The following is an 11,198-nucleotide window of genomic DNA, read 5'->3' as shown; positions in this document are numbered from 1 at the left end:
ATAAGCACTCAGCTAGAGTTAGGTACTTAAAGTTACCAAACCACTTTCCATCTCATTTTTTTCTAATTGGGCAATTTGATTATTCATTAATAAAAGTTGTTGACCCTAATCACTGAAGTCATGTTCCAGTGGCCCATTTGCTTCTTTTTGGTAAATGGCAAGCCTGACAACATATGAATGTGAAAATAGAGCTATCATCCAAATCTAAGTCATTAATTGGAAATCATAAAACTCTACTCTTTCACTGACACTATTAAATAATCTTTATTGAACATTTACCAAGCCTAAAGTACTATTAAAATTATAGCAGGGAGCAAAGTTTGGATGAGAAATCACAGAACATATTTTCAAAAAATTTTAATGATATGCTGGGGGGAGTCAAGTAAATACCCAAACAGTGAAGAACCAATGTAAAAAGGTTAAATAACATTAAGGGATTATGTGAGAAATCAAAGTAGGGAGAAAGAATAAGTGTGGCTCCTGATCAGGAAATAATCCATGTGATAAAGAGAAATACAATTCAAATTATGCCATTAAAAGAAACCAAAAATTTTTATTAGAAAAAGAAGGATCTGGGGGAAAGGGTGTAAGTGATGGATATGTTAAGAACAAAACTAGAAATGGGAAAGTAAAGGCCTTCAGAAGATTGTGAGTAATTTCAATGAACTGCCCTTGTGTTACTAGTAGGGCAATAGCTATAAGGGGAAGGGAGTTGCTTGCGGAGTCCTAAGGAAGCTATTCTGGGAATCAGGACTTGATTTGTTTGACAATGGGAAAAGGGTTACTTAAGGAGACTACTACTGGCATATAGATTGCAGATCAGTGCATAAAAACTCAAGTTGCTAAGTAGAAGGATAATTCTTTAATCTAGAAACAGCCTGGGCCCCATTTGAAGGAGATTTCATAAGCAAAATAAAATAACTCAGGTCAAACGTAAGAAGGCATTTGGATTGAAAAAAAATTGAATTAACTCTGGATTTATTTTTCCTAACTTCAGATGTAAAATATTAAAGTTTTCCATAATGTACAATTAAATATAGATAGAAAAATAGTGAGAATGTTCTAGGTTATTGTTCCAAAGACAGTTATGAATAACAATGATAATTTCTTATAGGTTAGAATACGTAGTAATTAACAATGTTTCCATAAGAGTGGTCTGTGGATTTAAAAAAATTTGTATTTGGCACCTAAATTGTAATCATCTTCCTATCTACAAATCCTGAATTGTCCAAAATTTAACATGGCTCCTCTCCTTCCCTTCCTTCTTTTCCAGTATTTCTTTTTTTGGGCAACTTCAGGGAAATTTTTTTTCTCAGCATAGGTACTAATATGGTCTATTTTCCTATATAAAAGTAGTTTTTGAATCTTCATTATTTTCACCAGCTCTTCAATAAATTCATTTTCTGTCTCTCTCTCCCTTTCCTTCTCATTCTATTTTTCCCCTTACTTTCTCATACACTGAGAGCATAAACTATCATATATATCCACTAATTTTATATTTCCTAACCAATTAGCTACTTTCATTCTGCTTTACTGTTTTTGGACCATAATTCATTACTTTTGTGTTAGTTTTTATGGTTAAATTAAGAACAATTTCTAAACAATGACACATTTTATTTGATGCCTTTAAAAACGTTTTTAATGATGCATATGTAAATCTAGTAATGTATGGTAAGCTCTATTTTTCTTTTGATGTTTTTTAAATTTGAGGTTTTAAGGTGAAATACAGGGCAATAGTTAAATTTGAAATTGAGCTAAATGACAAATAAATGTTTCCCATGAGCATGTTCCAAATATTGCATGGGACATACTTATACTAAAAATTATTTACTATTTGACTGAAACTTAAATGTAACTAATGTTAATCTTCTGTTTGTATTTTATTTTATTCTTCCTAAATCTGATAAGGCTTCGTATGATTTAAATGCAAAGTACTCTCATTTTATTGAAAGATATTTTAGGTTTAAGCAACTGAGCTCACTAAGACATTAGTTATAGGTATTTGGCAGAACTCCACCAATTGAAAAGAGCACATAGAAACACTTTTTCAAGCATCTCAGCCAAAATAAACAATTCTTGATATTGCTTTTAACAATAAATAAATTTTAGTCTTCTTAATAGAATAAACCAAATCCCACCAAATAATGGTAAAAATTTCTTGAGGTATACTACCAATCCTATTATTTGCAATCCTATTATTTTTCAGTCAATTTCACTACTCCACCTAACCTCTGGGAGCCAATAATTTAATATATTTCATTGCTTTTGGCAGTTCGGATCTAGAACAATGTATTGGTGGATTTTCCAGCTTTCAGAAAAATGACACTAAAGGTAGTTTTATCAACAGGTAAAGGTAGTTTTGTCTCTGTGCATGGATTATTGTCAATGTAAGTTGGTCTAAATTTTCTTTTGAGAAAGAATGTATAATATATGGCATGGACCATCACCAATATGCTATATAATGTTATATTATGAAAGTAATTATAAGTTACAAAAATGCTGATTGACTTCTATTTTTGCAAAAATCGAGCAGACATACTTTTCCTTAAGTAAGGAAAAAAAAAAACCCTAGGCTGTTGGTATAGAATAAACATATGAAGACTGGAAAGTGTAGAGAGACCTCAGAACATGGAGTTAGTTTCTCTGCGTTTACTTTCTCATGTATCCCAGACTTGGAGCTGAAGAAGTTGACAACCTGGAAATGCCAATATGTGCAGCCTGTTGTCTCTTAGGAAAGGAGCAATGTAGCAAGACATAAAAATGGTAGAAATCAGTTCCTTTTCTTCAGCCAAAACAGTAGGAAAAAATGGTATTCCCCTAGAAGCACCATAACACCAGCAAAGGCTGAGGGAGTACCTAGACTTTCACTCTAGGCTGTAATGAGCCTAGAGCAAAGGAGGCTGAGCAGGGAGTTTTCATTTCCAAACTGTAATAACCCCTCTCCCATCTTACCAAGCCTGTCCTCTACTCCTGTCCTATGATATAAGTAGAGGTTCCATGGAGAGCTTGAACTCAAATCCTTACCTTGCTAAAATGAAGCACAGGCCAGTGTCTTCCCAGCCAGATCATTCCACCCTCTTTGCTCTAGCTTGGTGGAGTTACCAAGGAAGCAATTATACTTTCCCAACCAGGAATGTTATTGGTGGAAACAAAATAAATCCAAAGCAAGTGAAGCAAAGAAAGGAAATAATAAGGAGTAGAAATCAATGAAATTAAAGGAAAGACAGTGAAGAGAAATCCTTAAAGTAAAACGCTGCTTCTTTATAAGAACTAATAAATCAGAACTTCTAGCAAAATTTACAAGGAAAAATGAGACAACACCAATTATCAATATCAGGAATGAAACAGGGATGCTATAGCTCTTGAGGACATCAAATGAATAACAAAGTCATACTACAAAAGCTACCCACATGAGTTTGACAGCTTAGATGAAATGGACTGATTCTTCTAAAAAACGTAAACTACCAGAACTTACCCAATATGAAATTGAAAATATGAATATCTCTATAACTAATGAGAAAATCACATTTATAATTGAAAAACTCTCAAAAATAAAATCTCCAGGCCCAGATGGTTTTACTAGGGAATTCCACCAAATGTTTAAGACTTGTTAATCAACATCCATACCATACAATCACTTCCAGAAAATAAACAGAAGGGAATATTTCTCAATTCATATATAAATCTAGCTTTTCCCTGATGCAAAAATGACAAAGAAAGTGCAAAAAAGAAAATCTCACACCAATATCTGTTGTGAATATAAATACAAAACTGCTTAGTAAAAGAATACCAAATGGGATTCACCTACATGCAAAAGAACTGTAAGACATTATTGATTATTGTTATTTTAGTTCCTTTTGCTTTCCATATGAAGTTTATTCCAGAGATGCACAATTAGCTTAATATTCACAAATCAATCAATACTACACACCATGGTAAGTAAGGTTAAAGAAAAAAATTCATAATCTTATTAAACAATGCTTAAGAAGGGTTTGGGAAATTTCAATACCATTCATGATTTAAAAAAAAAAAACAAAAAACTTTCTAAAACCCGAGAACAGAGGGAAATTTCCCAGGCTTCACAGGGGAACATCTACACTGGGGGAAAAAGGAATGCTTTTCCTAAACATTTTGGAAATAAGGGTATCTACTCTTAGCACTCTTATTTAGCATAGTACTAGAAGTTCTTAGAGTGAAATAAGTTAAGCAAATAAAATAAAAGACAGATCTGAAAGGACTAAATGAGAGCACCCTTGTTTGCAGATGACATGATTGTCTATATAAAAAATCCTGAGGAACTTACCAAAAAACACTCTTACTTCTGATAATTAAATTAGCAAGGAAAAGAGTGTAAGATAAATACATAAAAATCAATCCTACTTCTTAAAACTACTAATGGATGGGCATATCAAAATTTTAAAATGTAATATGATTTATAAACTCTCAGAAAAATAAAATAATTAAGTGTAAATCTAACAAAACGTTTATTATACTTGTATGCTAAAAATTGCCAAACACTGGCTAGGCACCGTAGTACATGCATATAATCCCAGAGGCTAAGGAAGCTGAGGCAGGAGAATCTTAAGTTCCGAGCCAGCCTCAGCAATTTAGTGAGGCCCTAAGCAACTCAGTGAGACTCTTATCTCTCAATAAAATATAAAAAGGGCTGGGGATGTGGCTCAGTGGTTAAGCACACCTGGGTTCAATCCCTGGTACTAAAAAAAAAAAAAAAAAAAGTAAAAAAAACCCTGGAAAACGCTGTTGGGAGAAATCAAACAAGATCTAAATAAATGCTTATTCTTCTCAAATTGTCCAATATAAAGCTATAATATGCTTAGAATTAAGTATAGGACAAAGTCTTCAGAGTTTATGACATATAATAAATTTTTAGGCTTGAGATCTAGAGTGAAATCTATAAGGCTAAAAATTCATAAATTGTACTTGATCATAATTAGAAATTTTTAGGATCTCATGAAAAATCCTATTAAGAGAATGAAAAAGGACTAGGGATATAGATCAGTGGCAGAGCACATGCTTAGTATGCACCAGGTCTTGGGTTGTTCAATCCTTACCACACACACACACACACACAAAAAAAAAAAAAAAAGAGAGAGAAAGAAAAGCAAAAAAAGATACAGATTGAAAATATTTATAAGACCCATTTACTATCTAGAACATATAAGGAACTCTTAAAACTCAACAGTAATCAAAATGAAGAAAATGAAAATCCAATGAGAAAATGGTCAAAAGACATGGGAAAACATTTCTCTGAAGAGGATATATGTATGGTAAATAAAAACATGAAGAGTTGTTCAATATTATTAACTATTTAGAAAAATTTAACTTGTAATGAAAACCACAATAACTAACAAATAAAAACACAAGCCATAGACTAGAAAAAATATTTGCACAATATTTATCTGATAAAGGGATGCTATCCAAAATATACAATGAACTCTTAAAAGTCAACAATAAGAAAATGAACAGCCTACTTTTAAAAATGGCAAAAGACCTGAACAAACCCTCATTAAAGAAGTTATATAAATGGCAAGTAAACATATGAAAAGATGTTCAACAATATATGCCATAAGGAAATTTCAAATTAAAACAACAGTGAGAGATACTTATTATGGACAAAATCCAAAACACCAACAATACCAAATGCTGATGAGAATATGAGAAAGATGAACACTGATTTCTTGCTGGTGAAAATGGAAAATGGTACAGCCACTTTGGAGATTGGCAGTTTCTTACAAAACCAAATGTCCAATAATTGTACTTCTTAGTGTTTACTGAAATGAATGAAAACTTATGTCTGCAGAAAAACTTACACGCAAATATTCATATCAGTTTTACTTATAATTGCCAAAACTTGAAAGCAACTAAGATGTATTTCATAACTAAATGGATGAATAAACTGTGGTATATTCAGATAGTGAAATATTACTCAGCACCAAAGGAAAAAAAGCTATCGAGCCATGAAGAGACATGGAGGACACTTGAATGAATATTACCATGTAAAAGAAGCAAAGTTGTAAAATTGTATGATCCTGACTGTATAACATTATGGAAAACAGAAAACTATGGAGAGAGTAAAAGAATCAGTGGTTGCCAGGGGTTGCAGGAAGGAGAGAACAAATAGAGTGGAAGGGATTCTTTGGGCATTCAAGCTAAATTCTGTATAATACAATGGTAAATGCGTACTATTACATATTTGTCTAAACTCAGATTGTACAACATCAAAAGTGAACCCATATGTAAACTATGTACTTTGGGTGATAATGACATGTCATAATAGGTTCACTAGCTATGACAAATATCCAGCTATAGTGTGAGGTGTTCACAGTGGGGTAGGCAGACATGCATGGGGACAAGGTACATATGGGAACTCTGTATATTCTGCTCAATGTTTCTTTGGACCTAAATGTTTTTAAGAAATAAATTTCTTTAATTAAAAAACATAAGCTATTCCTACATGCCTATCTCAGTGATTAAAATAGAAAAGTAACAAAACCAAATGCAAGCAAGGATGCAGAGAAACATGTATACTGGAATACATGTATATTGCTGGTAGAAATATAAATTAATAAGGCTACTCTAGAAAATAGTTTAGCAATTAGGAATTAAACATGTAAGTACAATATTATATGTTAATTGTGCCCCTGGGTGTTTTTCTCAGAATAATTGAGACTTATATTCACATAAAAACTTGCAACTGCTATAATCTCCCTAAACTGGAAACAAATCAGATATCCTTCAGTGAGAAATTGGTTAAACCAAGTGTAAAATACCCATGTAATGGGATATAATTCATCAATGAAAAGGAAGGAACTGCTAATAATGTGTCACAATCTGGATGAATATATAGATTCAAACAAGAGAATAAATGATGTCTAGAGAGTGATGCTGGATTAAAAAAATACTAAAAAATAGCCTACTGTATGATTCTGTTATGCAACATTATTGAAATGACAAAATTAGAGAAATAGAGAACGGATCAGTGGTTGAAAAGCACAAGGAGAAGAGAGATATGGGAGGAGATGGGTGTGGTTATAACCTGCAGCATGGGGAACCCTCCTGGTGAGGGAACATTCTCTGTCTGGCTAGCATCAAGATCCATATCCTGGTTGTGATGTTGCCCTGTGGTCTTGCAACAGGTTACCACTTGAGAAAGGTTACATGAGATCTTCCTGTATTATTTCTTACAACTGCATATGAATATAAAATTATATCAACATAAATAATTTTATTAAAAATAATATCTGATCTGAATCCATATAAAGTGCAGATTATTTTTTTACAAATGAGAATCTTAATAGCAAAAGGAACCAGAGCATCTGAACTGACAGAGGAACAAAACTGAAGTGAGATTACATGAGATTCCATTTTAGACATTTGTTTTCTACTACTTGAAAACTTTCAAATTAGTTCTTTAAAGAATATTCAAGTCAAAGCCATCATGTTTCTACTTTTGTGATTCTCATGATCAACTGGATTGGTTTTTGAGGATGATCTCCCTGTATCTGGTTAAGGCTATTTTGGGTGGATTTTAGCCATTCTTCACATGGAGGAAAGAGGATTAAATGTTTAATGTGAGAAGGGAGAATATTCTTTATAAGTCCTTTCAAAGAATACACTTGCCTTTTATAATAATCACTCAGGTGCTTGATTTAAAAAGATACTGGGTTTTCTTTCCTTGAATGTAGATAACTTAGGCACAGAAAGAGACACCATTATTTTCCTTTGTTATTCACTTTTCTAACTTTTTGAAAATGGTTATTTTTGATTATAAGCAATCATAGAGGTTAAGGAAACTTGGGATATCTTGAGAAATCTATCTATCTATTCATTGTAGCTCACTCTGAACCATCAATTATTTTTGAACTGAAACAAAGTTAAAAGTGTAATTAACTTAAAGATTTAGAAATTATTGAACATTTCAGCTTGTGGTTGGTCAGAGGCAACTGCCATGACCCCACCCATATGACTCCTCTGACCTTTTCCTTATTTCTATATTTTTCCTTAGATACCATATAGAGAAGGAACAACAAAACTAAATCAAAAGGTAAGTCAGTGGGCTATTCTAATATCAAAATCAGTTCCTTTAATCTGATTGGTATCCGAGAACATTTATATCCATGTGACCTCAAAAGCCAGAAACTAAGTCACATTTTGAATACATGAAATATAGGATAGATTCTTAAAGAACTTTAGGCTCTTTACTACTTTAATAAATGTCCATGTTTCCACTGGAAATATAAGATGTTGAAAATTTTATTTTTATAAGCCATAATTTCCATTTTGCTAAATCATATACGTTTTACCTGCTTTTTGTTTGTTCTCAAGTCAAGGCTTTTCACCAGAACTTTTGATGCATCCACATATATAATGTTTAAGCAAAACAGGGGATTACTTCAAAACGATGCTGTAGAAAACATGGGCAGAGAAGTGATTGAATTTGGTAATGGTTTCTTAAGGAAACCATTTTTTATTCTGATATCATAACTGGTCATACTTTTAAAACATATATATGCATATACATGAAGAACAAATATATAAACTTTTGAGCTATGTACTTCATATTTTAAGTTATCATTTATTATAGCAGTTATCATCAAGACAAGAAATACCTGATTCTTACCATCTCGAGTGTGTTCTTTCTACAGAATTAGCATGTCCTAAATCTATTGAATCATATTGTTTATTTGCAAGCTGGTAGACAGTTATTCTCCCCCAAAACTGTAATGATAGATAGTTTTATGTATAACCATGACAAATAAGACACAAGGCTGGTTACCTGAAATAATAATTACCCAAATTGAGACCTTTAGATGCAATCTCTGAAGACCCAAGAAAGGTTAGAGATATTTCATAGAATATTATAACCTTAAATCTGCAAAGAACTCCAGCTTGTCTTTGGAACATGGTGATTTAAATATTGAATGACAGCAAATGTAGAAGCCCAAATCTATGCTTCAGTTGTTCACTAAAATAATCTCCAAACTCTAAAACAGAAGATAAAGACAGTTAGAAGAATTGGAGTTATTTTGTAAAGAAAAGAGGAGTTTGAGTGACATTAATTGATCTCAAGTAAATTGGTAATATAAGTAGTTTCTACTTCCATTGAGGAAATGATGAATATCATATAATTTGTCATCCAAACTGGGGCACTTTTGAAAGTGAGTGGGTCTTATTAATAATTAAACATAAAAAAGGCATAGAACAGGATGTATAGTCACCCTGAGAATCATTTCTTCATTCATTAATTCAACAGGCACTCTGCTAAGGTGAAAAAATGAAGACCAATGTTCCTGTCTTCAAGACTATTTATTTATACATAGATAAAATATATAAATACATATATAAGATATAGATATATAAATTTATATATCTATAGATATATAAATTTTATATAAATATATATATATTATATAGAGAGAACATATTGATCTATATGTCTTATATATATTTATATATAAAATAAGATAAAACCCAGAGGAGAGGTTTTGATCCCTGAGTATGGAAAAGATGCTGTTAATATTTTTCAAAATGCATAGAATTGAGATTAATGACTTCTCACTACCAATTGACAGCTGGGGAAACTGAGACCATGCTATTCTACATTCTAATAGCAGATTTGATGCTAAAGCATATGGTCCCTTGAGTTCTATTCTAAAACTTCTCATCCTACTATATTATTCTTATGGAGTTGCCAGAAAGAAAAAGGGCGTATGAAATACTTGAGATTTACTTTACATTTTTCTGGTCACAAAAGATAGCCGGAAGCTTCTTTGTGATTGAGTCTCCTTGCAATGAGAAATAAGGTCTAAATGACCCAACCTGAGTCACTTTTAACCTGCTCTTTTAAAGCTTTGAAATTTCCAGATTTTTTTTTCCAAAGAAGATTCTTTGAGACAACATTTTCCTTGTGAGTTGAATCTCCTGACAAGGGGAATTGCAATTTGCATACTGTATACCCTGGGATAACTGAGCCTTCAGCTATATCACATGCTAAGTGGAATTTCATTATATAGGAGCATAGCATAAGCAGATCCAACTATAGGTATTTAACTCAACTGAAGACCATTTGAAAATATTTTAAAATATTTTTCAGAAGATGCTTTATTCTTTCCTAGAAACATGCTCATTAGCATGATGCTGTGCTAGTCCAGAGAACATCTGAGGTGAACCTACACACACTTGCTGAGGCACACATGAAACTGTAGAGCTGTTTTGCCATTCATTATTTCTCGGGCATAACTCATTTCATTATTAATGTAGTGAATTCTTTTTCTTTGACTCAGTTTATCACATATGACCATACATCAATCAAAGGAACAAACATGAATACCTCAAACCTGCTATTAATACCCTTTCTCATTCTACTTTATTATCAAAAGTTAAGCACTCTGAAACATTTATTAGTTTAGTGTGTTTATTTTGAAAATAAAAATGTAAAGATAGAAAACGGAAACTATAAGAAAAGTAATAAAATGTGCCTCATTTGAGGCAGAAAGTGGAGCACTTAGAACAAGACAATGACGTACATTCTCTAACTGGCAGGTGGATATCTCATTAGATGAAAATGATAAGAGATTTAGTGGACTGAAGATAACTTCCTTTTGACAGTGCCCTGACCCTTGGCCTGTGGCCTGACTCCTGTTAGCTTCACTAACACAGGGTAATTGTCACAGGTGTGGGATAAAAGACATCCCTACGGAAGCTACTAACAGGCAGAGATGTATTTCTTTTGATGATCACTAATGTGCTGTTGAGATAAAACCATAAGTTTGGACCTTCTCCGACCCATAAGCCTTGAATATTTACCCATCAGCAAGAAAAATTCCAAATACATAGGGCTTTCTTCACTTTTCTGGCTTGAAGATCACTGTTGTGTGTGTGTGTATGGGGTGGGGGGAGTACATGCATCAGCCCAAAGCAATGGCAAATATGTTATTGTCATTATCCTGAAAGCATGTTTCACACATAATTGTGACACAGATCTAATAAAGAATGCTTCTATTCATAATAGACTCCCTGAATTTTTATAATTATTAGTAAACTCTGACTGTGTCATACTCTGGAAGTGTTTCCTATTCTGAAATGATTCTTTTGTATTTATATGCTAATCACCTTCTTCAAAAGAAATCACTTCTTTGAGTTTTATTTAAATGTTCTGAAGGTAGCTTTGAGAGTAC

Source organism: Urocitellus parryii, chromosome 6 (genome assembly GCF_045843805.1).
Source record: "Urocitellus parryii isolate mUroPar1 chromosome 6, mUroPar1.hap1, whole genome shotgun sequence".
NCBI lineage: Eukaryota > Metazoa > Chordata > Mammalia > Rodentia > Sciuridae > Urocitellus > Urocitellus parryii.
This window is presented reverse-complemented; position numbering follows the sequence as displayed.